At 41.7% G+C, this 23967-nt stretch overlaps 1 long non-coding RNA gene across 3 annotated transcripts; it reads right to left on the reverse strand.

The window, feature by feature from the left end:
* Nucleotides 1–22614: 22614 nt before the first annotated feature.
* On the reverse strand, nucleotides 22615–23704 carry LOC102297128. Of its 3 annotated transcripts, XR_001336823.2 has the most exons (3): nucleotides 23504–23704; nucleotides 23183–23340; nucleotides 22615–22816 (listed from the first exon to the last, which is right to left on the reverse strand). It is a non-coding gene; the product is annotated as an uncharacterized LOC102297128 (long non-coding RNA). The 3 variants fall into 3 exon arrangements; XR_006055098.1 differs by lacking the exon at nucleotides 23183–23340; XR_006055097.1 differs by lacking the exon at nucleotides 22615–22816 and having other exon boundaries at nucleotides 22823–23340.
* Between the last annotated feature and the right edge of the window lie 263 nt (nucleotides 23705–23967).

Raw genomic sequence — 23967 nt, forward strand, 5'->3', positions numbered from 1 at the left:
ATATATTAGCAATAATATAGATATGTAAGTATATTACAGAAATGGGTCTATTATGGTAGGGCTGCTTGATTATGGCAAAAATGATAATCACGATTATTTTCACTGAAATTGAGATCTCGATTATTTGACAGTATTTATTTAACAATAACAATGTATTGAATAATGGCTTTAAAGATTGTCAAAAAATAATATAAAATAGTGTGCAAATGCTGATAACAGTGCCAATGTTTGCAATATAAAAAATAAATGAAAAATGTAAACATCTATGTTTAAACCTTGTGGACATTGATCCTGCTCAGCACCGCTCCTACATCGGTGGGGGAGAGAGTCAGAGGTTGGTGGTCTGGCATCATGTCTGCTTTGGTTGTGGTTGTGGGGTTCCCTCGCTCAAAACGAGCATAAAAGTTGTTGAGCTCGTTGAGGAAGGAGACATCAGAGGATGCGGAGAAGGGTTTGGTGGTCCTGTAGTCTGTAATGGTCTGGAGTCCTTGCCACATGCGTCGGGGGTTGGAGTTGGAGAAGTGTTCTTCTACCTTCTTTTTGGCTTTTTTGATACCCTTCTTTAGATTAGCCCTGGCTGTACTGTAGGCGTGTGCATCTCCTGACCTAAAGGCAGTGTTGCGGGCCTTCAGGAGGAGACAAACATCCCGGTTCATCCAAGGCTTCTGGTTGGGGTACATGGTGATCCGTTTGTGGTTTTGGAGATGTAATCCAGTACAGATGAGGCGTACTGGTCCAGGTCTGTGTGGGTGAACATATTCCAGTCTATGTTTTTAAATCTGTCCTGGAGCACTGCGTCTGTCCCCTCTGGCCACGCTTTAGTTGTCCTCACAGCAGGTTTCACACGTTGGATGAGTGGTGAATACCGAGGTGTGAGAGATGGTCCGATTGTCCAATGTGGGGGAGGGGTGTTGCTTTGTAGGCTCCAGCCAGGTAAGCATGTTCAGGGTATCTTTACCCTGAACATGCTTAACTTGCTTCATAGAACATCCTGTGTACTTGTGAACCAAACTTGGCTCACAGGTACATTTTGAGCTGCTTAAGCACCTTATAAGAGTAATGTCTAATTTCTATCCATAATACTTAAATATTATGTTCTTATCTGTATCCAATAAGTGATGATGTGATGAATCCTCTGTACTCTGTATCTGGCGACCTACTAAAAATGATTCATATAGTAGAGTTGGACATCAGCTTGGGCATATATATAGTTACTGTAATGGACAGGTAAAGTCAGAAGAACGAAGATAACAAATAAAATGAACTACAGAGTTAAAATCTCAGTTACAAGGGGAAAAAAGGGCTTCCACTCGAATCAAAACATGTGACTAAATAATTAAAACCTGGGAGTGAATTCTGTATATTTTCTCATCCTGTCTCCTGCTGACATAAGCAATGATTTCTCTTTGGAGACTGAATTTGGAAGTAAATCTTACTCATACTGTAGGTCAAATTTTGTGAATGAAAGTGCCCAGGCCACACTTAAAGTATGACATAGGAGGTCCACATTTGGATAATATAACACAATGCTGTCATTGCCACAACATTGTTGAGATAAGAGACAATACATTAAACCCACAATGCCAATATGTCATATGCTGTGGGAGTGTCTGGTCGGGTGTGGTCCAGGTTCCTGTTGTCCGTCCCCTGGGGTGGAGTTGGCCAGCTCATCACCTGCTTCCAATTTCCGGGGCTCCATCTAGAGGGTTTTTAAGCCAGCACTGCCTGCTACTCCTCACCAGTTCGTCCTGCTACCACCCGTGGTAAACTTGGCCTCCTCTGTGCTCAGACTCTGTGTGCCTCAATCGTGGGTTAATGTGTCCTCCGTCTCCTGTATTCTCCAGATTCATCACCCGTCGTACTCACCAGCAGTGCTGGTGCTGTTTCCGTCCCGTTCTCCCGTCTGCCCAGAACCCGAGGACCACACACTCATCTTCTCCTCAGCCTGCCCTCCAGCCCGTACTTCAACCTCCCTGGACACCTTGGAACCTGGACCAGCCTCCCCACACTCTCAACCATCCCTGGAACGCTCCCACGGCAACCCCTTCCCCGCCTAATAGCCGGTATTTTCAAGTAAGCCCAAAGACTCTCCACTAGTACCACTCACCTCTGCCCTTTACGTGTTTCCCATTCAGTAAAACCCTTTTCCTGTATTTGCAGAAGTTCCCGCCCGTGTTCTCCCTGTGTTCTACGTCCATTTCTCCGCCCTCGGGCCTCCTTCAGTTCCTGCGAATGATTTCTGTTAGACCCAGTCTTGTTTAACTTCCTTTTCCTTTCAATAAATTGTACATAGTTCGAGCAATTGAGTCTGCTCTTGAGTCCACTGCATCCTTGTTTGTGACACAATAGGTTTGTTAGTCCACAAACAGCACTGGGGAGACACCTACCCCCTTGTGACATATGATCATATCATATCTTGACCTTGCTACACATAAAAAGCTCTCCAGAGTGAAGTTTGATGTCCTGCAACGAGGGAATATCTGGGTTTTGATATTAAGTCAGCTCTAGGAGCGATAATGATATCAGGCAATGAGCCAAACAGAAACATGAGTCACCATGTGGAGTCAGCAAGACCTTACTCTATGTTTTAATGTTTTAATAAATGTGCCACAAGTTCAGTAACATTCATTTAGTAGCTGTATACACCAGTCTGTATACTCTCCTTAAGGGATTTACATAAAAATAAAATGGTTCAAAAGTATTATGAGAATAACGGGGCTGAAGTCGGCTTTTGAAAACATCCCGACATCTTGTAAGGTCTCGGCAGCCGGTGTTATAACCTCAATTAATGGTAATCCTTTTCTTGAAAAGTGCTGCTTGTTGTTGACGCGCACACTATGGCACCTCTCCTTCGACGTTAGTACAGCAAAGCTCACAGCGAGTCACCAAAAATCCCAAAATGCACAAAGTGTACCAGTCTTTGCAAAACAGGCAGGAGACAAAACTGAAACTTCTTCGATTGACAACTTGGGGTTTTTAGGCTGCTGCCCAAGACAAATCCCAACTTCTCTGTCAGAGATCCAGTTCTCCTTATCAAAGTCTATATCAGCAGTTTGTGCAATCCCATTCCCCCACAGTACCTTTGAGTCCCTTTACCAGAATTTCAGTCGTATTTCATTTATATCTTTTTAACTGAAGCAAAGTTTGTGCAATCCATGTGCTGATCTCTAAAGTCTGTCAAGTGCTGGCTTTCCTGGAAAGGAAATAAGGAGTACTGAAAGCTTAAAAAGAAGATAAGCTGCCAAAATGGATAGGATTCTGGATGAATATGTTCAGAGTCCTGCTGGTATCATCCTTTGCCTTTTGTTGTCAGTTACATTAAATATGGTTAAAAAAAGTGTTCATGAATAGTGCTGACAAAGTTTTTCTTCTGTTTAATGTTAGTTTAAATATGCAGCATTAATCATAATGTATGAAGTTTTGATTTTCTGTTTTTCTTAAACCGACTGATGTTTTAAATAACATGCAGTCAACATAACACACATCCAGCTTCAGACAGCGTCGCCTGTCTTTTTTAACTATGCAAGATAAACCCTTGTGGAAACACTCAGTTCTCTGGGACAGATAGTGTAGTTTTAACTAAATGTAAGAAATAACACCCAGTATTGACTGGGAATGTTTTTAGAAGGTTAATCAATAAGACTTTGGTGTCTTTTAGTATCACAATATGCATGGTATGTATATTGCCACAAATACTACTACTACTACTACTGGTGCAATAATAGTACTGTAATAACGTCATGTCTTGGTGTGGAGGTATTTTGCATAGTACCTAATATATCCTTAGAACACTCCCTACATTTGCTGTTTCATAACCTGAGCAGTGAAGTGATGAGCTACACTTTGGAAGAAAGTAAGCCTGACATTTTGTGAAATAAGCCTCTTGATAGAGTGCTCCGCACTGAGCTGCCTGCCATGGGATTTAAGAAGTTTTAAACTAATACTCTGTCATATATTTCCCACGTCTCACAGTTTTTTCCAGAATGTCTTATATAACACTTAGCATGCACTCGAATTAGTTTTGTTTCTTTATAGTTTGTCCAAGAGTCTTCGTTTTGCTATATGCTAACAAGTATTTTAGCAAGACTTGAGCGTAGGTGGTGATTGCGCCATAGAAATGTTTTGCCAGATGTATTACCTGTTTGTTTAGCAACCTACAGTTTCAGATGAGCAACAGACTAGAAAGGGAAAAAATGACAAAATCTGTTCAGAGAGAGAGAACATGAGCGAGAACATGTCACAGTATTGGGTCTGTCGTAGCAGATGCCAACGAGACTGGATTTTGCATGATGAGCCAGACAGACAAACAGATGGACAAATGGACAGATGGAGCGACAAGGTGAAAACACACAAACACGTGCAGTCATGTGTCTCTATCTGAACTTTGTGTAAACCACTAGACCACAAAGCCACTAGTGTGCAATACCCAGAGAAATTGCCTCCAAAATCATCATATCTCAGACTCTACAGGACTGAGTTAGTATGTTAAATGTTAATGTTCATGACAGTGCAATTAGAAAAAGACTAAACAAGGGTGGCTGATTTTGGAACAGTTTTCAGAAGGAAACCTCTTCTCTCTAAAGAAAACCTGGCAGCATGGCTTAGGTTTGCACAAGATGAGACCAAACTGGAGATATCTGGCACCAATACACAACACAAACAAGCTCGAGTAAGGTGGTGGACGGTCGATGACTTTGGCTTGTTTTGCAGTCACTTTAACCTATTTCTTTTTTTTGGATACAATTAGGACACATTTAATGTCATATTTACAGTAATACTTACTTGTTTAATGGTTTAGGAGCGGTGATCCCAATAACTTATTTTTATCTTCCTAAATGAGATATCATGTGGCTCAACAATCCTGCACCTGGGCACCTTGCTGCCATTGCAGTCAAACTATTTTAGAGTCAAATGTGAAGCCATGTGTCCAACAGCTAAAGCTTGGCAGAATTTGGGTCTTGCAGCCGGACAATGATCCCTAACACAGCAGGAAATCTACAACAGAATGAGTGAAAAAGAAAAGAATTAAAGTGCTGCAGTGACCCAGTCAAAGTGTAAACCTCAACCTGATTGAAATGCTGAGGTGGGACCTTAAGAGAGCTGTGCACAATCATGTGCTGCAATCTAAAATAATTATTAGAAGATGCAGTCACAGTCATTTGCATTATTAGAGCTACTGCCTCGTATCCTCTTATATTGTGCTGGAGTTGTACGGTTAGTTTGCCTTATCCCAGCAGCAGCTGTTGCCTCACTGCTGTGATATGTATAATAACTGTCAAACACTCTGCTGTCCCTACATTTAAATACATTACACATAAAAATGTTGTAAAAACTGTACAACAAGGAAGAAACCTGTTCAACCTGGTAGCTTGTTATATTCATATCACTCGTTCATGAAGCTGTTATTATGTTGTACTAAGTACAAGACTACATTGGGAATAGACATGAAAAGGTAAAACTAGTATCAGCATTTTTAGCTGGAACTATAGACTATAAATGAGTATTTTGCAAACACCATTTAAAGTCTGAGTAATTGTTAATCATTTTTGCTCCGCTGCCTGTATAAGTAATGTAGACAGCAATAGTGTTATTAGATCTCTGAACTATAGTATTGTATACTGCATAGCCTTATCTATGATAAATACATTATTAGTGTTGGATTAAAGCTCGGCCAGTTTCAGTGTCGTAAACTTTTACTCACAGTGACTGTCACACGCGGGATGAAGCATGGCATTTGCCAGTTTTCCAGCCGGAATCAAAAAAGAAAAAAAGAAATTGTGAGAAGCAATCAAAGGAGCAATCAGATGATAAACACAGTAAGTGTGTTCGGGCAGAAAATAAGCTATCAACGTGTCCTGCTTTCCACTAAACAAAGAGTAGCAGCTGTCTCCACAATCTTGGGGCTCAACAGCTTTTTGCTACCTTTGCCTCCGAGGGCAAGAGGTAGCCACGGTACCAGTTCGGCAGCTGACAGATATTACTCATCGACGCACCGGTGATCATTTTCCAAATGCAAATATTTTATTGCAAGAAAATAAGGGTGAAATCGTCAACCAATAGCCGATGATTTCATGACTGCATTTTGGCAAGTGTGTTCCCTTTCTTGTTCTCTTGTTTGCCTGCATGTAAACAAAGGTCAGCGTCTACCAATCCTGCGTATTCATACATGGACATCTCTTTAAAGAAATTAGTGTCTCGGCAACTGCAATCTAGATCAACAAGACAGGCTAAAGTGTTTGAAGTCCCACAGCGAGTGAGAATGCAATAACTAGCAACCACGAAACAACTGCAATTTAATCCCATTGGACAATTTTCCACGTCAAAGTCAAAGTATTTGTTTTTGCCACTGACAGGTTTAGATTGTTATTCAAAGGGTCTAACGTTATGGAAAGGATCTCCACAGAGAAATTTCACTCAAAGAGCAATCTCGTGGGAGATGAGTTGTTGCAGGGAAAACAACAGTGGAAATAGTTTGAGAGGGCTGTCTGGGGAAGAGTGCAGTAAAGGTACAGAGTTTGAGTAAAGGGCAGCTTACGGTTGTCTGAAAGGTTAAAAAATATATAAAAAAACAAAAAGCCTCATTGTGGTGGGCCAACACCTTTCATTAGACATTCAGTGTTCTTTATTTCCTGTAATTTGTCATTACAGTGATATGCTTATCTAATAAGAAGCTCAGAACTGCTGTAGATTTGAGTTCGTTAGATAAAATGAAATGTTACGCACTTTGCACACAGCTTTCTTCAGAAGCAGAAAGCTTGGTTTCAATCTGTCATTTTAATGTCATGAAAAATCTGAAACTTTCAAACATCTGCAACACTGTAAAAAATAAACGAATGCCTAAAAAGAAATAAAAAAACACAGAGAGACGTTTTTACAGACCCCGATGTGAAACATCCATTAGCACAACTCATCATACTTGAATTATTCAGTGACTCTAAATGACTTGAAAATAATCTGCTATTATCTCTGTCCTCTGCTATATTGCTGGATGCAGCTAAAAGGCATCATTTATTACACCTCATTAAGTACTTCGAACACAAAAGGACATTAAGCTCACCCTAATTCATTTATATTATTCTGTTCCATTGTTAGAAAATTACATTATTTTCCAGTCTTTCTGTTAAAAACCCGAGTTCCCCCTCCACCTCCAACTTCCCATGAAACGCTGTGAAGAGCAGCCCTGCCATGATTCCTGGCACTGAAACCTTGCGCTTAGATCCTGTAAAAGATTGCACTGCTTCCCACTCGTTTCCTTTCATGGAGAAAATATGTGTTTTGTTGTTTGTGTCAGCAATCTTGCCGCCACTTTACAATGCCTGAGGCCAATTTTCAGGAATTAGTATTTTCACTAATGAAAGTGAAACACCCCAAAGTAGGCCCTTTGTCCAGACTGGAGTGTTTTGATGGGAGCTTCCGCATAACGTGGCTGATTGAATTTTTGTGGCCTTAGATTTCTCATGTGCACACACAAAGAGACGTAATTAAAATGTTTTCAGCAGATGATGGTGAGTGTCACAATCTTTTACCTTGACAAGCTCCTCACTTCCACAGCACTGAATTTGGCATTACTGATTGTAGAGGATGAGCGTCAATCTTATTTTTTCATCAAATTCACTGAATGTTGAATTGAAATGTGTTATTTACCTGTCATCTGTTGCTCATATCTTATTTGCATATTATTAAAGGAAAACTCCCCCCACTTCTTTCAATATCTGATCCGCTTGTTTTGTTTTCTTTTTCACATTTTCTTCAAAGAAAAGAAAAAGAAAGTAAGCCCATGCAGCGAGCAGTGCTCTCTCTGCAGTCTTGATGGATTGCTACAGTAAAGATGACTATATTGCTGTGATCATTCATCTTGCCAAATGTGACACATCAGCACAACAGGGTATAACTCAAGTTACATCACCTGCTGTTGACAAAAGACTTGACTTTACCCAAGGGCAAACAGACTATTATCAGCTCCGAGCCCAAACATCCACCAATTAAGACACAATAGCTTAAAGCAATGCAGTCATACGCAGCCTAGTTTAATGTCTTCATTCTGAAACTGGGGTTGACATTTAAAGGTTGCTGTTAATTTCACCCACTGTTTAAATCTGTATCCTAAATGGGTAACACATCCCAGGGAATACATATTAATCAAAACACCTTTGTTAAGAAGAGATTGCCGCCCATGGCCAAAACAAGCCAGCAGTGATTCTCAGCAGGATGTTGACTGATATTACTGGTGGAAAATTGAGAGCTTTATGCTCCCAGCCCAAAGTCAACACTGTTTCTTCTATTTACATTTTAATCATGTATGTAAAAATGTAGATGATTTACCAATTCTAGGATTTAAGTCAAGGATTTAAGTTTTATGTGTTTTAAATAAACAACTAATTTAACTGTATATTTATGAGTACTGAAACTTGAAACTAGCACCAAGGCTGCTGGTGCTATTCAGCTAACATGCTGACTGTCCAGTGATGTGTTGTCTGTAACTCTTTAAAATGAGGAATGAGGAGAGGACTGATGATTCTGGGCAGACAGAGATGCACATTGATGTGAAACAGACACATTTCTCATGACTCTGTGCACTCCTATCAAAAATGAAATACACTGTTACGTTTTAAGAAGGAATTAGGAAGGTCAGTATAGCAGTCAGGTGATGCTAATCAAATACGCTTGGTTTAGCGATCACCAGCAAGTGTGAGCACCTCTGTAAAAGTAGAAATTTTGGGAGTTTTTGCTGGTCTGGAGCATTTGGGTGTGTGTTAACACAATGCCACAGCTGTCCTAGGACTGAATGGCCCAGCAGATTCATCCCCGTGCTCAGAAAAACTGCCAAAACTCAAGAGCTACATCTCAGACTCTTGTTAAGTGTTAAAGTTCGTGAGAGAAAAACAAAATTAGAAAAACACTAAACATGTGGGGCTTGTCTGGAAGAAATGAGAGGAGAAAGTCTCCCCTCTCTAAACAGAACATGGCAGCACAGCTTGGACTGTACATTTGAGCAAACTAAAAAACTTCTGGAACAATCTCCTTTGCACATAGGACACCACAATAGAGACCTTCGTTTGGTGAAAACCAAACGCAGCATATCAGCACAAACACCTCATACCCATTTAGCATTTGATGTAATATTTATAACAGTTACTTGCTTATGGATTGGAACTCATTTTAATGTGTCTGAGTTGGAAATCCTGTGGGCCAATAATCACTGTTTATATTTTCTTTGGCTCTAAAACAATAACCTGACCTTGTCCTCTGCTCCTAGAAGACTTGAGTACAAACATATGTTTAAATGTTGCTGAGGTAAATGGTATTCTGGTTAATTTCGGTAAGTATGTATGTGTAGAGGAAAGCTGCTCTTTGTCATCAACTGTGATCATGAGTTTTACAGACAGAATTTGTGGGTGCAGTAATGGGCTTTGGGGTGTGGGGGTCCCAGGATCACACCTTTTCCTTTTTGCAAATGATGAGATCTCTTTGCTCAAGTGATGACCTTCAGCTCATGCAGTGATGGTTTGCAGCTGTGAAGTGGCTGGGATGAGAGTAATCAGCTCCAGTGTGTGTGTGTGTGTGTGTGTGTGTGTGTGTGTGTGTGTGTGTGTGTGTGTGTGTGTGCTTTAATGGTCTGTCATACAAAAACTAACTTTTTTATTTTTATTTGAATTTTATTGAATTTTATTTTATTTTATTTGTATTCTTTCACTTATTGTTGCATGTGTGTTGTTGCTGCCTGTGTTTGAGTAATTTCTGTAACTGTGAGACACCTGCTGCTGCCTATCTTGGCCAGGTCTCCCTTGAAAAAGAGGTTTTTAATCTCAATGGGATCTTCCTGGATAAATAAAGGTTAATAAATAAATAAATAAATAAATAAAGAGAAAGCTTGGGATTAAGGCAAGCTATGAATTTACAGATTGACTACTGTGGAGAGTGACTGAAAAAGATTATGGATGCAAGTGGAGGACATATGCTGAGAAGGGTGGCTTAGTTGATCATTGATAACAGGGTTGAAGTGCTCAGTAATTTAGGAGGGCTCAAACTGGAACTCCTGCTACTCAGCTTTTAAAGGAGGAACTTTTTAATGCTTTAATCCTCCTCTGAGATGAGGTGTTCTGGGCATTTCAAACAAAGAAGAGATATTGAATCAGACTCATGATATGGTGACTCTGTCCCAGCTTGGAAACTCTGCAATGTCCCCTCAGTAGAGCTTGAGGGAGTATATAAGAAGAGTGAGGACTGCTGCATCTGAGATAAATGGATGGATTGCATCATCTGAATGCTCTGCTATTCAGGTGTTTCTGTGACTTGTACCATCAATTCATGCAGCCATTCATTTTCTTCTGCTTATCCAATTCAAAAGTGCAGGGGGACTGGAGCCTATCCCAGCAGGCACAGGATGAGAGGCAGTATGCATCTCGGACAGGTTGCCAATCCATCACAGGGCTACGTTGTATGCGATTTCTTATTCAGATGATCTTAACAATAGCTGGGACATTTCGAGGTAGGTATGTATCACTGCATTCAGTATACTTGCAAATGCCTGAAAAACTGATCACAAAACTGTCCATTTTATCAGTATCATCGTCATACATTTTGCAATCTACATGCGAATGAACTTGAAGCTCATGCACTTACTCACATGCTGTCAGTCTGATCGATGTCTCCGTGCTAACAATGCTCTCATTGTTTTGTGCGTGAATGCTGCCGTTCTTCGCTTGTTGGGATTCAGAGCACATCTTTCAAATGTGGTAGCTGGGTGTGATTCATATCATGCTTTCCGCAGCAGGAAACAGTCCCTTGTATCAGCCATCAGCATGTAAACACAATTTTATTTCTTATCGAGGGTAACTTCTTTGGCAATCAGTGTAATTCTGGCTATATCTGTAGTTCTGTATATGTGTGTGTGTGTGGTTTGATAACATTAGACTGCCAAGGGTAAATCTGTGGTGTTGTGTATGCCTGCAGAGCTCAGATTAAACTTGAATTATCAGTGTAGGGACTGCCTGCTGCTTCCTCCTCCTCAATCATAGGGGTTCATCTCTTGGTTGTTATTGCTGTTTTACTCTGTCGAGAAGAAACTGCAGCAGTCAATCTAGTTTCTTTATACACCTAAGAAACATATCACTCTCTATACAGACTTGGTATGTGAGCTATTGTGCCGATCAGCTCATTGGTTCTGTTGTCATTTGACCCTTGTACCTGTACACAGTTATCTGAATTATCACAACACAGACTGAATGACCAAGCGTGATACTAGTCGCAAGAGATTAATCCATCTGCCATCCACTGCCTACATTTTCACTCCAAACTTCTGAAATGTCAGAAAAGTGTTTTAATTTTCCAAAACTTGGAAAAAGATGTGAACTGTGAAACTGTAATTATGAAAACTTCCTAAAAATATATCCTTTACAGCTTTGTAAATTAGTGCTGCTGTAGCATCCAGTGGTTTTTTTTTTCCTCAACTCTGCCTGATTAGAAAATGATCACCCCTTCCAGGCCATGACAGCAGTGCCATTCTAGTGTATAATTAAAATGGCATCCACCTCTGACTGGGCTATACATTTAGTTAGCCTGCTTTTGTTTGAAGAGTTGAGCTTAAACTCTTCCTCAGAACTCAATGTACTGAAACTTGTGTATACTGGTTATACATACCCTCTGGGCTCTATCCTGGCCATTTGTGGCCACTTCGCTTTTCTTTTTTCAACCATTTTCGTTCTGTTAATGCAAATGGAATGAAACTTCCCTAAGGTGTGTATTTTTTTCAGATTTTTTTAATTTTCAACATCAGCTCCTTAATAATATCAATAATATTCACTATACACCAAATTGTTCCTCTTGACTCTATCGTGGCCATTTTTGGCCAATTGAAACCCATTATAACCACCTTTTTGATTCCTTGTTATTGACAGTACTATATCATGCGATTTAGGTAAAATTGCTTTCATTCTAAACTCAACACACACCCTAAATGGAAGTAGAAAACTGTATTCCCTCAAAGAAAAATTCAAATTTGTGCATAGTGTGGGACAAGTAGTAATAAGTAATAGTGATCCCTGCACCAACTCATTACAAATGTATCCTTTTAGCCGCTAACGGCCCACCTATGTTCAGCACCTAAAGTTCAAAATCTGTCTGAGGTAGTGTACAGATGTGGACAAAGACTTTTTTGCTCTTGTTATTTCAAATTCTCATGAGCCGTGCTGAGGTTGCATCGATCCATTTTGTCCACCTTTCAGTCCCTATTTTCCAAGTTGTAAGGATGACATTCCCTGCTTGACTTTGTAGTCTTTCCGAGTAGAGATGTGCTGTCACTAAGAACGAGTCCAATTTAAATCGTTCAAACACAAAAAACAAAACAAAACAAAAAACGGAGACATGGCCAATAATTCAGAGGTCTGGCAAAAATGCTTTACACTTCTCTGTGTGAACACATTAGCTCTGTTTTGAGGTACTGTGACAACCAGACAGCTTAGCCGAAACACTGTCTAAAGATGTCTTGTAGTTAATCTTTTCCTCTGCTCAGCGAGACTTAAGACTGGAGCATCAGAAGCAATAATTTTACATCCTCACCTGGCACCTCATTCTGCTGTATTTCACGGATGACAAAATATTGTATAAATAGCTTATGAGATTTGACATGAGGGATCAGTTTCCATTAATGTATCAAGAAGTTGTTAAAGTTTGTAGAGAGTGTGTTTGTTTCACAAACAAAATAGCTTTCGGTTTATTCCTCCACTGTGCTTCTCTGCTAAGTGTGCTCTCAGGGGAGGAAACGTATATATTACATGAAATCTGACCTTGCTTTACTGTCAGGCCTTGCTTTTCAAGCTCCAGCTTCTGAGTGCGTGACAGTCTATAGGTGAATGTCTGTGATGAGCACTGAGACAAGAAATCAATGTGTGAAAAATGAAACTGTAATTAGCGTATCAGTCATGCCTTAAATGATACGTGAATGACATGTTGGTGGCCAGGTGGGTTCTACACTGCTAAAAATAAACATTAGTCCCTCAATATTAATGAGCAGCACGTGTTTTCAAGACTATGACCGCATAGCAACTATTCTGTTAGAAAAACAACCAAGGCTTTGATTGATAGCATGTGAGACATGTTAGTTATATTAGGTGTAATCACTATCTAACCTCTTGTGAATATTACTGAGTTCGTGCAAAGGTGGTCCGCCCTTAGCTGCTGAGATTCTCCCAGAGGACTGAGACTAGGATGCTAACAGCAGGCAGTCCATGTCTGAGCTGATGAAGTCAGACACTCCCTGGGGCTGGATTTTAACCAGAATACACGGGCACACTGCATTTTGTCATAACCAGAAATAGAAACAGAAGCCTGCTGATACTTTAAAAAACAAAAAACCAAGGATCAAGCATTATGATTATTCTAGAGTGACTCATCGAGCAACAAACAAAACAGGCAGTGTTAATGCATTTATCTAAATGTATTCTCTATTATTCTGTCAGTTTCTCGGGCATCTCTGCCTAAGAAGAAAGTGCAGTCACTTTGTGCAAAACGTAATGTATTGTAAATTATTCAAGAAAAAGTTAATAGATTAAAATGTTTATTCTAAAGATATGGTGCCAAATCAAATCCCCTTTTGAGATACTTTACTGTGTTCGGCACTCTGTATGCTATATGTTTGAGCGTACAATTCAAATGTAAAAAAAGAAAGAAAAAATGGCACCGTGTAAATTTGAAGTGTTTTCATCAGGATTCAAACACCTTTCTCTGTGCGGATGATTTATTAAATCCACAGTATTCTTCAGAATTCAGCTTCAGAATTATGTAAGGCCCATTTCCCACTGGAAATTACACTACTTATAGTTGCATGCAAACAGTTCATGTCAGAGTTGTGATATTCCAGCCACATTATTAACAAATGATAACTGCTGGACCCAGAAATTTGCCAGTGTGCTCCTAATGTCAGTCCCAAGTCCAGATAAAGGGGAAGTGTTGTACCAGGAAGGACATCCATGTAAAATCTTGAGCAAATCAAACATGCGTTTCAAAAATGAGATATCTATAACAGATTGTTAACCAGAATCGGGTTAAAAACGACTGCCTCTGGTGCTGGCAGTGGATGCCAGTGAAAATGGTGTTTCTGTTGTTCAAAGAAATGGGAAAAGGAAAGGTGGGAGGCATGTTTGAAGGCAGTGAGAGAGAAGGAAAGGTGGAAGTGTAGAGGTAAGATTAAGGACACTAACTATATTGTGTGTGCAGGACACCAGGTGTAAGAGAAGCAAGAGCAGGAATACTGCAGATGGATTCTGACTGTTGGTGTAGATATGAAGTGCAGTAGGAGTAATCTTGAAGGAAGAGTATGTGAATAGGGTTGTGGAGGGAAAGAGAGTGTCATATACGGTCAGATAATGTTGAATGTTGTCAGTGTGTATGCCCCACACGTTGCATTTCAATTTGAAATGCAGATGGAAGGGAAAATGATGGAAATCCATGTGGTAAACATACACTTTAAGAGGCAGGAGGAACATTGTGTGATGTGTGAGTGGAGTGGAAGAAGGTGCACCCACGTGGACTGTACTGTATGTTATGCACAAGGTGCAGTTTGAGAGCAATGGGAGTCTGCCATGTGATGTGAGGGGAGAATATAGCTAGGCAGCATCAGATGGTCGTCTGTAGGATGACTCTGGACATCAAGAAGGAAGGATTAGGATAGCTCAGCAAGGATTAAATGGTGGAAGTCGAAGGAGGAAGAATGTTGCTGAGAGTTCAGGGAGGAGTTGAGACAGGCTTTGGCTGGAAGGAAAAGTTACCAGATGACTGGGAAAGCACAGTTATAGCACTGATTGAAGCTGCCAAGAAGCAGTTTGGTGTATCCTCTGGACAGAGGAAAGAAGGTGATAAGACTTGATGGTGGAATAAGAAAATACAGGAAAGTGTTCAAAGGAAGAGGTTAACAAAGAAAAAGTGGAATAGTCAGGAAGATGAAAGTAAGTAGACAGGAATACTTGGAGACTAGATGTATGGCAAAGAGAGGTGGAAAGAGCAAAGGAAACGGCTTAAAGTGAGCTGTATGGGAGGCTGGACACTAAGAAGGAGAAAAGGACTTGTGTCGGTTGACATATATATATGTATAATATATGTGTATGTGTTTGTGTGTGTACTACATATCAAACTGGAAATCATGTGCAGTATGTGCAGTAGGTGATTAATGATGAAAATGTGCCAACGAGTGCATTCATAAGTACTTTGAGGAGTTGATGAAAGTAGAAAATGAGAGAGAAAGAGACAGAGCAGGATGGATGGAGGAACGTTACGAAATTGTGAAATGCAGAGGAGGAGGAAAGTGAGGGCACTACAGATTTGATGTTTGATTTGGGAGTGTTGATGGAGAAGTATAGAGAAGGTCAGAAAGAGTTGCACTATGTCTTTGTGGCTCTAGAGAAAGCATATGATAGAGTACCGAGAGAGGCTGTGGTGCTATTTGAGGAATTACGGTTAAGTCATTGTAATCTTTAGTGAGAGTAGAGAGCAGGTCTAAGAGAGCCTGGAGAGGTGGAGGTATGCTCTAGAGAGAAGACGAATGTAAGAGAGAGCATATTTCTCCTGTTCTGGCTTCCCTTCATTGGCTTCCTGTTAAATCCAGAATTGAATTCAAAATCCTGCTCCTCACATACAAGGGCTTAAATAATCAGGCCCCATCTTATCTTAATGACCTTGTAGTACCATATCACCTTATTAGGTATCGCTCTCGCTCTGCAGGCTTACTTGTTGTTCCTAGAGTATTTAAAAGTAGAATGGGAGGCAGAGCCTTCAGTTTTCAGGACCCTCTTCTGTGGAACCAGCTTTCAGTTTGGATTCAGGAGACAGACACTATCTCTACTTTTAAGATTAGGCTTAAAACTTTCCTTTTTGCTAAAGCATATAGTTAGGGCTGGATCAGGTGACCCTGAATCCTCCCTTAGTTATGCTGCAATAGACGTAGGCTGCTGGGGGATTCCCATGATGCATTGAGTTTTTCCTTTCCAGTCACCTTTCTCACTCACTATGTATTAACAGACCTCTCTGCATTGAATCACATCTGTTATTAACCTCTGTCTCTCTTCAACAGCATGTCTTTATCCTGTCTTCCTTCTCTCACCCCAACCGGTCGCAGCAGATGGCCCCGCCCCTCCCTGAGCCTGGTTCTGCAGGAGGTTTCTTCCTGTTAAAAGGGAGTTTTTCCTTCCCACTGTCGCCAAAGTGCTTGCTCATAGGGGGTCATATGATTGTTGGGTTTTTCTCTGTATCTATGAAGCACCTTGAGGCGACTTTTGTTGTGATTTGGCGCTATATAAATAAAATTGAATTGAATTAAGTCAGTGGAAAAACAGTCTGTGCATGACAGAAGGATAGCAGCGAGAGTGGAGAAGGTTTACAAGATGGCACTGAGACCTGCTGTGATGTATGGTTTAGAGACAAATGACGAGCAGGATGAGCTGCAGATGTTAAGGTTTTCATTGAGAGTAACCAGACCCAGGTTAGAAATGAGTACATCAGAGGAACAGTCTATTGAGCAGTTTGGAGACAAATTTAGAGAGACAAGGTTGAGATGGTTTATGTGCAGAAGAAGTATGGTGCTATGGACAAAGCATGATGAATATAGAGCTGCCCAGCAGGAGGACAAAATAAGATCCTTTGATGGATAAATGCATTGAATAGAATAGAATAGAATTCAACTTTATTGTCATTGCACATGTGCTGGCAGAACTGAAATTTAGATATCCTATTTTTACAGTAACTGGCCAAATGATTTTGATAGTGACTCATCTCAGCTCAGGGATCCGGGAGGCATCCAAGCTTTAGGAAACCCTGGGGCAAACCTCAAAACAAACTGGAGGAATGATATATTGCATCTGCCATAATAGAGCCTCAGGATGCCCTTTTACTGCTGTTGTACTTTCTCCTTTGTTCATGTGATGCTACTTTTAAGTGCAATCTAGCTCCAGCCCCTCTGTTCGTTCCTTTATAATTCGGTGTCTTGCTGCTGCAACACACATAACCTCTTCTCATCTGATTGCTTTTCCAGCTACAAACCACCCTTAATTATAATGTAGCCGAGGTCAGACATTAGATCAGTTACTAGTCAAAGTCCTACACATAAAATAGACTTAAATTAGTGCCACATAATATATAATTAGAGCATAATTACTAGGTGGGTTGCAGTATTTTACTGTGACCTGATTTATATTTTGTTGGTATCCTATAGCAACGTGTCATATCCATATTTGTATAGAAATACTTTTTCAGATCTCCAGTTAAACCAATATTTCTATTGAGCCATGGCCATTTTGAACTTCTTGATGTAATAATGACATGGTCTTGTACTGGTCAGTGGTTTGCTTGTTTTAAGGATGGGCTGGACCTGCCTGGGCTCAGGTGGAGTTTCCTGTTCCCATTCTTCAGCCGTCTGATCTCATCAGACTCATCACCTACCTGAATTTAACGACCAGCTTCAGCATCCACACTAATGATCTTCTCCCAGTGCTAACATCCTCGTTCTCATTGTTTTCTAGAGACTTCTGTACAGTTGTAAAGCACACATCTTGCAAGACACATCCGCAGTGGCTTCCCCCGTCGTGTCTATTTCATTCTCTCCACAGTTGCCCTCCTGAGCTGCCTGAACAGTTTGGCCTAAACCAAATAAAACTTTTGAGCAGTAAACGGTTAAGTTACTAAACTGCGCTGTTGCCGTTTATGACCTTGCCAAATAATAGCTAACTTGTTGAATTTATTCTATTGGAATAAAGTGAAAGCCATATGAGAGCTGTATGATTGCAGCAAAGCTGGGAGTATTTCCCAGCAAATACACAGTATCAGGTTAGCCTGTCCCCCTTACAGAACTTAAAATATCTGCACAGAGTGATTCACATTTATCACCAACACTTATGCTCGCCTACTGGAGAAATTCCTCAATACACAGCTGGCATGCAGATATTTTCATTTGTATGTGCATGTGATAGTGTTGCAGTGGCATGCATTTTGATAGGTATGGCACAAAGCTCGTTTATGTGTAATGAGTTCATATATTACTTCCCAGTTTAATAGAATTATACATTCACTTACTTGACTATGCCTACCATACAGTCCTTTGAGATGATAAGTGCTGGAGGAAATCAGCACATTGTCACATGGGCTGATGTTTTATTGTTAAAGCTATGAATTATTCATGCGTCCTCACCAAGTTTCAAATAGAGACACGAATTGTGTTTTTACTGACAGACAAACAGGGACAGATCCTTTTCTCAAAAGCACACAAATGCCAGTGTAATATAGATCATTTATCTGTTAATTTATGAGCAGGTTTCTTCCCAATTATGTATTCATAGAGTCTTGGGGCAGAGTATGCACCTGTGAGAGAAATTTGTATTGATTCTTAAATATATAAATTTTCATTCAGATGAGTGGAACGTGAAGTTTCTGTTGAAAGACTCCCAGTTATGAATTCTAATTGTGCTCGATTCATTCTTGCACGGAGGCTTTCTGTTATGCTGGGAGACACTTTCCTCTTGTGGTGACCACGGTGTGAAATATCCGTTTAGAGGTAAAAATCCGACTTGAGTCATTTTACTGTGCTGAAGGCTCTTCAGTGAAGAATTTAACTTGTGACATGCAGGGACCAGCTTTCACAATTTTCAGTTGGTTAAATCCTCTGTTCTCTAACACATACAGTGTGCAGTTTTATACACAGTCCTACATTTTCAGAGGGTTCAAATTAATCCCGTCCCATCCTTCTGGTACAAGTTAATCTTGGTTTCATCTGTCCAAAAATCATTTTTAGGACTGTTCAGATTATTTTAAATGTTTTCTAACAAAGTCTAATTGGCCTTCTTGTTCTTGAAGGTAACCAGTGGTTTAACCTTGTTACCTCTTTGTTTCCATTAATTGAACTATATAACGAAATGAACAGTAAATATACACAATACCAATGCTGGTTTTAGTATTGATACTACAGTGATAGGAGGAAAACTTTGTTTCAAGCCTTTAAGCTCAGTATGCAACTTAACTATACTGTGTTAAATTATTTTTTTGGGAAATGACAGTGCGCCCCAGGGTGGCAATGGCTACAATGTAGCTTGCCATCACCAGTGTGTGAATGTGTGTGTGAATGGGTGAATGACTGGTTGTGTAAAGCGCTTTGGGGTCCTTAGGGACTAGTAAAGCGCTATACAAATACAGGCCAAAAAAAATTCTGTCTCTCAGATGGAGAGCTGGGCTTGCTCTGTGCTCACTCCCTTCTGTTGCTGGGCTCCTGCTGTCACACCTGTTGCCACTTACTCATCAGCCACAGTAATTAAGGACATCGGCTTGAGCACCTACTCTCTGCCAGATTGCTGCTGTCCTTGTGGTGGTAATTATACCTTTTTTTGTTTTAATTTTTGGATTCTTTACTCTCTGTACTTGTTCATCTGCATCTATCTCTTTTTTTTTTCTTTTTCTTTTGCCTGTCCCGTTTGGCTCTTTTGCCATCAGAATTGTTGTCTAAAGGCAAAGAAAGATGCCCAACGGATTTACTTTACCAAATTGACCATCCCAGCCTTGCCGTAATGGTCCATTTGATTCACCTTTTATTGTTTATTTTATTTTCACTTACTGAATACGGGACAGACTTGACTGGGGGAAAGAAGGGGAGAAAGAAAGAGGGAAAGAGAAACAGCTGAGAAGAGGGACGGGGGAGAAGGGCAAAAGACAAAAACCAACAGAAGGGCAGAAAAAAAATGCATATATCAATCACCTGGATCACCTGCTGAGAAAGAAAAAAGAAAACAAGCAGAAGAGAACAAGAGTAATAGAATAAACAACATCACAATGATATATGGGAATATGACAGTAAATACTAAATATTAAACATTATTGTGCAGCACATAAGATCAACAGAACACAGTGTGCTTTGAGGTAGGAGCCAAAAAGGGTGTAGTTTGTGGGTGTGATCACCCGTGTGTACACCTGTGAGCATGGACGCGCTTGTTTTTTTAAAAGGTTCCTTCATGTAATAGATCTGCTAGAGGGTGTGGGGGGGCCACACGTCCCAGGGCTCAGAGAGTCACTCCAGACATCCAGAGGCCCCCAGAACACAAGAGACCAAGGAAGACCAACAGAGGGGCAGCCGCGCCACTGTCCCAGAAAGAGCTGAGGAGAGTCCCAGATGAGGGCTCACTCAGCAGCCCGGAGCAGAAGCCAGGGGGAGTTGCAGTGACGCGCCCGTGAGCTCCGCCGGCAGCCAGCCGTGCCTGAGTGACCGAGCCCCAGGCCGAGAGGCCGGGGGCACCCCACCTCCGAAGTGGCCCGAGTCCGCCACTGGCAGGGGAAGTGGTGGTGGGGTGGAGATAGGCCTCCAAACCTTGGAGGGCCTGAGATGTCCCCAGAGAGGTGGCGTCTGACACCCAACCTGACATATAGACACAGACATACAGGCACACACAGATACAAACATCCATTCCCACCCTCATGCTCTCATATGCACTTACTCCACACTCAACCAACGTGGAGACAGACATAAAGAGACGCTGTACACACGATCACACTCCCCAAGCGTACTCTACAACCGGGTCTAGGTACCCTTGCCCCTGGAGGGGGGAACTGCACCCAGACCCAGGTGGTGTTACCCTTTTCCCTGCGGTGGGGGGAGGCAGACCGCCCCGACTCCGCAGCAGCAGGGAGGCCCCACACTCCAGACCGCAGTCGGACGGCCAACTCCTCCTCCTAGCCCCCCCGCTCCAGCAGGTCCGCAGAGAATGGGGGTGAGAGAAGACTCCAAACCTCCCTCCACCCGCTCATTGTAGTGTTGATGCATGTGTGTTCTAAGGTGCATTTAAAACCCAGGAGGGCATGGAGCTACCTGCCAGAGAGCAGCAGGTAAGCGCATAGGTCCCTCCTGCTAGCCCTCAATGTCTACGTGTATTTAAAATTGAGAGGTGGGCAACGACGCCAGGGGTGAGGTGTACACCCTGATGGTACTTTGGACTCCGTGTATCGTGCCCACCCCCAAGATCCTATATGTATGTGTAATGAGAGTGTGAGTAATGTGAATGTCTAAGTTGTGGGATAAAATTGAGGCAGAGGCAGCCAGAAGGGGACAGAGGGGGGGGGTAGCCTCCTCTGCACCCTGGTGACATACCCCTACTCCAAGGTCCTGCATGTGTGGGTGGTTGTGGTGGAGCGGGAAGAGGGAGGCAGCTGGAGATGGGGAGGGAAGGAAGGGAGGGGCAGGTGACCCCTCCCTGGGGCCAGCTCCCCCGCTGACCCCAGTAGGCACCCCCATACTCCGCGACCCGCCAGGGAAAGGGGGCCCAGGCCCATCCAGACCGGGGCCCAGTGCAGCAGCGCCCCCGGCCCCACAGAGCCCGGGACAGTCCACCCAACCCCACCACAGAGAAAACTGCACCCACCCCACCATCCACTCATCTTCCAGACTACATAAGACAATAAACACCCAGGCTGAGATCTTCCTCCACCTCTCCTGTATCTCCCCCTCCTGCAGAGAGAGTTCCTGAGAGAGGAAAGCTCCTGCAAGATGTGACAATCTCCCCCACCAGTTGAAGAGCCCCCCAGGTGGCTCGATGCACCGGCGGCACCCTGCTCCAGGGCTGGGCCCCCATGCACCCACCCGCCCACAACCCCGGCAACACACCAACCAGGACCCAAGCCCCCGAGGCCGGGCCCGGGCCCCAGCCCATCTGCATCTATCTACTTGTAACCACTCACCTGACTTTCAAGCTGGTCATTGTCTGCAACAGAGAAAATTCTTCTCCAACTACTTACCTGGACTCCAAAGTTTGTATTACCTGTGAAGGACGATAGTTCCACTTACCTGTCTGCCCACTGTTCACCACACACTCACCTGCTTAGCGCCTGGAACCCCTGTGGCTTGCCTTCTTACCCCCCTTGGTGCCTGTAGAACTATAATTTAACACTGCAGTGTAATATATTGATTGATGGAGAATCCCCTAATGTTTACTAACCTCTGTTCTCCTCTTTGGCAGAATTTCTTACCTGCTCCAGTCCTACTTACCTGTCCGTACACCTGTCGTTGAGCTTTGGCTCTGTGAAAAGATCCTTTTGTGTTTGCAATAAACAATCTGAAAGCTTGCTATCTATCTCTTGGTCCATCTGACAGTTTTGTTTTATAAATAGAATATATATTTTATGTAGCTGGAAGTAGTCTATTAACTAACTGTCCATCCACACATCCATTCTCTTCCGCTTATCCTTTTCAGGGTGGGGATATGCTGGAGCCTATCTCTGCTGTCTTAGTACCCTGCCTTTCACAAGGCAGGGTACACCCTGGACAGGTCGCCCGTCTGTCACAGGGTTCTATTAGATCTAATATTTAGATTTTGTTTGATTAAGACAAAAACAACAGTTAAATCATGACTGGAAATCTACCTTTCTTTATAGGTGTTTTAACCAATACTAAACTACTGCATGTTTCCATCAATACTTAAACCACCTAAACACATAATTGTACTTATTCCTCAAATTGGACAACCTTTATAGAAAAAAAACAAATGTCTCACAATGTATCATGTCAATATTAATATCCTAAAATAAGAAAGCATTGCATGTGATGTAACAGAGAAGGAAAAAAAAAAAAAAAAGGTCAGTAGGCCATGTTTCGTTTGCTAAATACTTTATTAAAAGACAGTTTCCTATTTACATTTACATGTTTCACAGAAGTTTGTAATTTTTTACTCCGGGATAAGGATGCATGATGTGCGTCCTGCACCACCCAAACGATCTGGGGCGTATCGGAACCATTTCTGCACTGCTTGTGCAAAGACAAACTCGGACATAGAGTTTTCCCCTAACTGCTGCGTCAGGCCATCTAGGACAAAAATACACACACACACAAACAAAAAAGTGAATTAGAGCACATGAATAAGCTCTTGTTAACTGTCTTCAGCGGGGAGAAAGTATGTAAACTCCTAAACATGAAAGTCACCAGGCGTAAATCTGCAAACTGCCGCATTTGATTCCCAAAGAGCTATGAGCGGAAAAAGTGATAAGTCTTAGCATGGTGTGCTGTGTATCCTTTAAAACAAAATAAACATGGGGTCCTCAGGCTGTACAAACTACAACCCGTGGACTAAACAAGCCAAAGACCAAAGACTCCATCTCCAGATTAACCGGACATGAAAGTCTTGTTATTAAGAAAGACAAAGTAATATAGCAAAAAAACGGTAAAACTTACCAAATATGCATTTGCAGAGCGCTGTATCTTTAAATGACATTTTTTGCTTTGTCTGGTCCTTGTTTTTTTTACCTGCCCAGTTTAGTACCGAGTCCGCCGTGTAATGGGCGGACTTGCACCTCCAGTGTGGTCCCTCCAATCAAGGCAAAGCGTCTCACCTATAGACACATTTTAAGAGATGGAATTAGCGTGTCTCATGTCTCAAATGTGTATGCAAGTGCTTGTGTGTTTAATCAACAAGCCGTTGTTATGTATTTAAATCACATCTGACAGCTATTACACTTTATAGTTACAAAGTGTACATAACCTTTATATACTTACCATTGCCTTATTTGCCTCTTGTGATTGAAGAGCTGCCTCTGCAGTGTTTAGCTCCTCAATGTTGTGCAAGGGCAAATCCAGAGGCAGTACCCCAGCATCTACCGATTCATTGCAGCAGGGATGGCGGATGGCTCTGACCTCCTCACGGAGTTCGTTAACAGCTCTCATCAGGTCTGACAGCATAGTTAATAGCTTTTGTGAGGTCGCATCTGTTTAAAAAAACAATTCTAGAAAGATTAATGGCTTAAGCAGTGAGAGGCGAAAAACAAATAAATAATAAAACGCAGTTTACGTGTGGACAAAAGGTGCAAACGCAAGGTAGGTGAGCGTGCAACGTAAAGTTAGGTGAGCGTGCTGAGTCAAGTTAGGTGAACAAACAAAGGAACCCTCAAAGCGTTAGGCTAGGTTATATAAGGGAATATAATGGAAAAGTACGAAACTAAAATGTTTTCTTTGTTGATAGA

Source organism: Haplochromis burtoni, unplaced genomic scaffold, assembly GCF_018398535.1.
Source record: "Haplochromis burtoni strain Fernald_Lab_line unplaced genomic scaffold, NCSU_Asbu1 Contig_213, whole genome shotgun sequence".
Lineage (NCBI taxonomy): Eukaryota > Metazoa > Chordata > Actinopteri > Cichliformes > Cichlidae > Haplochromis > Haplochromis burtoni.